This window comes from Peromyscus californicus, unplaced genomic scaffold, assembly GCF_007827085.1.
Source record: "Peromyscus californicus insignis strain IS unplaced genomic scaffold, ASM782708v3 Scaffold_23__1_contigs__length_62951481, whole genome shotgun sequence".
Classification (NCBI taxonomy): domain Eukaryota; kingdom Metazoa; phylum Chordata; class Mammalia; order Rodentia; family Cricetidae; genus Peromyscus; species Peromyscus californicus.
This window is the reverse complement of record NW_026294534.1, coordinates 38,984,498-38,990,689: the sequence shown is the minus strand read 5'-3', so window position 1 is coordinate 38,990,689 and position 6,192 is coordinate 38,984,498.

Sequence of the window (6,192 nt, the reverse complement as noted above, 5' to 3'; positions counted from 1 at the left end):
CTGTGAGCCATCATTTTAACGCTGCAGCCCCTGTCCCCTCTCCCCTGTCCCCCCCCCCCCCCCCCCGTCCCCCCCCCCTTCCCCCCATCGCATTCACCTGAAGATAAACAGACATCCACCAGCTCCATTGTTTGCTCCCAGAGCTATGCCAGATTCGTGCAACTGGTTGCCTTGGCCCTCACTTTAAAATTCATGATTCCACACCGCAAAATGGGCTTTCATCCTAACACAACAACCCAATGTGGTAGGTGACAGACAGGGTAAAGATGATTATCTAAGCACATGATGGAAAACTGTGAGCACTGGCCACTCTCCTTGGCTTGGGCTGTGCACTCTCAACATGCCAACCCGTAAAGATGATGGTCTTTCAAGCTTTGTTTGCTACTGGGCAAAAAACTAAACAGAGTCTTTGCACAGTCCCTTCCCTGGAGAAGGTTTTTTCCAGCAAATGATGTAGACCTTGGTCTGTGTCTCTGGCGCTGTCCATGAGGTGATTCCAAGCCAGGAATCTCTGCCAATCTCTCTGCTCTCCCATTTCGCATTACAGAGAGAAGAAGCTCCTGGGTCCAGAACACAGTTGTGGCAGCTTCATTTCTCACACCGCTGGACTGACCACCTCTGTACAAACGGATGTGAAGGAGACAGGAGAAGCTATGGAAAACCGAGAGGGGGGCAGAGTCAAACATTACGGGCTGTCAGTCCTAGCGAAGTGTTGTCTCTCTGGTGAGTGCTTCAGTTAGCAGAATCTGAAAAGTGTGAGCCTGTTCTTACATGGTCCTTGGGTGTTGCTAAGACTCCCCCTAAGAATAACTCACTTTGTCATGGTCTTGACTGTGCAGGAAAAAAAACAGTAAGCTGAACTCCATCGGGAAGGCAAAGGGGCTGAATGAAGAGAGAGGAAGTCTTGGAGAAGCGCAGCCACTCTGAATGAGGTGATGAGAACCTCTCTCCCCAGAGAAAGAAAGGAAACACTCAGCTCCCATAATCCCTGTAGTGTGCTGCCTTTGAGCTGTTTGTTAAGTGTGTATAAGTTCAGAAAGTATACATACCACAAACCTAAGAATTGGATAGATTAATTCTGTCTGTTAATTTTAAAAGAGAGAGAGAGAGACTTAGGTTTTGTCTATCCTTTATTTACTTTATTTATTTATTTATTTATTTATTTATTTATTTATTGGTTTTTTTGAGACAGGGTTTCTCCATGTGGTTTTGGTGCCTGTCCTAGATCTCGCTCTCTAGCCCAGGCTGGCCTTGAACTCACAGAGATCCGCCTGGCTCTGCCTCCCGGGTGCTGGGATTAAAGGCGTGCGCCACTGCCGCCCAGCTTCTTTATTTGCTTTATTATATTCTACAATTGTACATAAAGATCCAGTACAAAACCTGGCATGGCAGCAAATGGTTAAAGTCCTAGCATGAGGATTATAAATTTGAGGCTAGCCTGGGCTACATCACAAGTTCGAGGGCATCCGGGGCTACACAATGAAATCTTGTCCTGAAAAACTGTGAAGAAAACTCTGGACCTCCTTCCCCGCTGCTGAAATGCTATCCTTGGGGCTTCTGTATATTCACAGAAGAGGGTATTCTGTCCAGAGCAAACACAGCGACCTCCGGCCCTTCTGTCTTGAGGGCTTTGCAAGAAAGCTATCTGCACTGCTAGACAGAAAGGAACCAAAGCTTTGGGAAGGGCGATTGTGAAGAGGACGGAAGGAAAAGAAAAGGTATTGTGTCGTGTTTTTTGTTTTTGTTTATTTGTTTCTTAAAAGATTAGAAAGGTAAAAAAATAAAAAAATGGGCTATGTTTTTCCAGATGGGAAGGAAGAATTAGAAGGAAGAAGTGAGGTGTCTCTTCCTGAAGTTCAAAGAGAGTGGTGGGAAGGTAGCTGTGGACACAGACGGGGAAAGGGAAAAAAAGCATGCAGGAACGCAGATGAACCCATGAGAGCTGTCCTAGCAACACGCGACACCGGATGGAGTCCTAGCTCAAGGGGCCATCGGAGCTACTCTCCCCCGAGGCCCCCATCCTTGGCCTACAGACTCTGAGTGTGGCCTTCCTGTGTCTGCCCCTGGCTTTTCCTTAAGGACACCAGCATCCCTAGGGCCTTTCCTTTTATAAAGACACCAACAGAATGGGATTCGGGCCCTACCTTTGTGAGCTCCTTTTATCCTGACTATTCTTTAGAGACCTGATCTCTAACTACGGTTACACTGGGAGTTAGAACCTCAGCGTCTAAACATAATGAGCACAGTCCGGTATAGAACAAAATCTCTGCCTCCATTGCTGTGGAGGACTTTCCTTGGTGTGCCTATCGGACAGCAGCAGAGGCGAACAGCAGGCCTGAGCTGAGGACAAAGATGTGTTCGAGAGATCACAGCAAGATGAAGATCAGTATATTTAGTGCTGTTTTAGTATGCACCTTTATTTCCAGCACTAGTTAACCATAGAGGTCTGGAGGTCTGTACAGACAGACAGGAAGTGATAGAGCTGGGCAGAAAGAGGAAGTGACATAGCTGGGTGGAGAGAGGAAGTGAGATGGCACGGCACAGAAAGGTATATAGGTGTGAGTATACAGGAAGTAGTTCTTTTTGGCTGAGGATTTCTAGTGGTAAGAACATGGCTGACTTCTTTTGCTTCCCTGATCTCTCAGTTTTTATCCCAATACCTGACTCTGGGGTTTTTTTTTTTTTTATTAATAAGACTGTTTAGTAATTCGTCTTACACAGGTGCCCAGCTGCTTGGATTTTAGTTGATTCTCGATGTAGTCAAGTTGACAACTAAGACTGGCTATCACATGCTCCTCCAAACCTGTGTTTCTAAGACAGCTTTCAAACAAGGACTAGCGCTTGAATCCTCCCCTTAGCTCTGTTCCCATGATCATAGACTGCTTACTAACAATGAAGGAAATCTGACAGGCACTGTCTTCGCTGGGAGGGTGAATCCTCATTATCATCTTGGAATCGCCTAGGAGACACACTTCTGGACATGCCTGTGAGAGCGTTTCCTGAGAGGTTAAACCAAAAAGACAAACCCAAACCTGAACGTGGGCAGTGTCATCCACTGGGTTGGAGTTTGAGACTGAGTTAAAGGGGGGAAAGGAGGAAGCCTATCATGCCTTTCCTGCTGTGATGGACTGTGCCCTCAATCTGTAAACCAGAATAACTCTTCCTCCGTTAAGTAGCGTTTTGTCAGAGATTTAATCAGATGAGAGAATTGTGCATCACCAATCACATATGTCAACCAGGTAATGGGAAGTGCACAGTACCACCTATGAGGTATGATCCCCACCCCCAAATTTTCAATATTCCCACGTAGACTAATCAAGCAAATGTGACCCAATACACCAAATGATGATTCTAGGTTAAAATTATACCTCCACCACGATATTCGTTAGTTTTCTGCTGCTGTTAGAAAATACCATCACCAACACAACTTTACAGAAGAAAGTGTTCATTTTGACTCATGGTCTCAGAGGGTTAGAGTCCACAGTGGTGGGAACAGCATAGCAACAGGTAGGCATGGTGAACTGAGGCAGGAAGCTAAGAGCTGATGTCCTCAGCTGTGAGCACAAAGCCAAGAGACGGAACTGGGAATGGCGTGAGGCTTTTCATCTCAAAGCCTGCCCCCAGTGACATACTTCCTCCAGCGCAGCTGTACCACCCAAGTTCCCAAACAGTACCACCAACTGAGGACCTAGTGTTTAAACCCCCAAGACTATGGGGACACTTCTTATTCAAATTCTACAACCATTTCAAATTTTTCATTGTTTTGTTTTTTTTTTAAATAACAAGGCGGGGGAACCCTCCTGTTGATTGTGAATGGTAGTCTATAGAAACCAACATCTTTTCTCCATGTGTGAAACCTATACTTATTTTCTAGTACATTAATTAACTGTGAACAAACTGGTTGGTTTTCATTCAATTTAAATCGTGGTTAATATAGCTATTATATATTACATAATAAATGTATCTATAGTAAAATTTAGATTTCTTAGGGAAGGCCAGAACCAGAAAACTCATCTATGCCATCTTGCTTCTGGGGTGATGTGGTCTCTAAATATAGTATTGACCAAATGTCCACACACACATGTGCACCTCATACCAAAGACAGAAGTTTCCAAGTTTCAACAGACTTTTCTTTTAGCCTCTTTACTATGTGAGATTTAGATTCCACATCCTTGTTGAGGTTATTATAAAATGTGTAGACTTAATACATGGAGTAAACCTCTTAAATGTATTTTCTCACTCAATTATTTAGACTTAATGTTTATGTGACAGTGTTGAGACTCTGAAGAGGTTTCCATCATATTCAAAGTATTGCTGCTCTCTGGACACCTCAGGGTAATTTCTGACATTACGACAAATATAAAAACTGAATGGCTGAACTTGTGGGTATAAAGTAGTTACATTATAGCATTATAAATTATCTCTCAAAAGAACCTGTTCAGTCACATATTAGAGTTCATTTCTATAACATAAAATTTCATGTCTACACAGGGAAATCTCAGGAATAGTTACTTTATATGGTTCTGGGCTTTTCTTCCAGTATAAGTGGAAAGAATGCCTCTGGCATTACCATAGAATACAAAAGGAATGTAACACCTTACACGGCCATAATTGCTATAATAGCTATAAAGTGTGGCTGTGGGCACCTATTTAAACATGTAGTTTATATTTAATAGCTATTGTATGTAAAATGAAACAAATTTAATTGGTAAAGTGACAATGGAGTGGCAAATGGAGTGGACACAGACGTTCCATTCTTTCTATTCACTGTAGGCTGTATTCAAGTTTTCAGACTAACGCTGTACCAGCTCCCATGACACCCTGTTCTTGTTTTCTTCTGGTCGCTCTGGCTCCTCAGCTTTACTTTCAAAATTCCTTTTCTTTAACTGCTATTCAAATACCTCCCTCTAGAGCCCTTGCCTGGCTCCAGCCTCACTCTACACTCTCTTTGGGGATCCTTCCCTTGACAGCAGCTACCCATGATGATTCCCAAACATGTACTTCGAATCAAAATTTATCTTCAGCGCTTCAAACCCAGCTACACATTTGTCTATTGGACATCTCTACTTGAGTGATTCACGGGTACTCAGAGCATGTGTCCACTGCTCACAAACCTTTCCGTGTTCTTCCTCCTCTATTCCCTTGATGATCAAGTAATAGCTTTACCTCAACACCAAACTCTTGGGTTTGCTTTCTATCTTATCTTTAAGAAAAGGTCTCTCACTGAACCTGGAGCTTGCCATTTCCGTTAGACAGCTAAGCAGCTGCTCCCCAGGATTAGCTTCTCTCCGCCCCAGCTTCGGGATTACAGGTAAGTGTAGTCAGCCTCCAGCTTCCTAACACACACACACACACACACACACACACACACACACACACACACACACACACACAGAAACACACATATGTAGTGGGTAGCCATTCCAGCTTTGATCTGGAAGTTCCAACCCCCATTGAGACTTCGGCAACTGTCACACCTACAAGGCGGGGCCAAGGGAGGCGCCTGGGGACCTGAGATCTGGATCGGCTGGCGCTCTCTCTCTGTTGCGGGACCCTGGACTGGAAAGGTGGACCAAGCAGAGCTCCAGAGAACACCGCTGGACTGCGATACACCTTCCCCAGACCCCGCGACCTACCTATCCCTTAATTTGTAAGTCACACCATTAAATAAATCTCCTTTTAACTTCGTGGAGTGGCCTTAATAATTTCACCAATACACATACACACCTCTGGGATTCTCTGAGACGACAACTTTTTTGTTGTTGCTGCTGTTCTCTCTCTCTCTCTCTCTCTCTCTCTCTCTCTCTCTCTCTCTCTCTCCCCTCCCTCCCAGCTGATTGTTCAATAAGTGCATTGATTCTCTAAGCTAAATAGCTTTCAAATCTTTTTCCTCTCTCCGTCTTTGCTTTTAATGATTTTGTTGATAGCTCAATAGTTTCAGTAATTTTCCCAAAAAATATCTCCCTCTTTGGGAGACTGTGAATCTCCTCTCTACATTGTTGTTAGAATGATGTTCTTAATATGCAAATGATACTCTCTCCCTTCCCTGCTCTTGAGAACTCCCAGTTACTCTTAAGGGAAACTCAAATCCCTTGGGCTGCGCTACCCAGCCCTTTTCCTGTTCACAGCTGTCATGCCCTGTTAACAAACTGCATGGGATCGCCGGGTCTTGCTCCACTGCCTCACACCTCA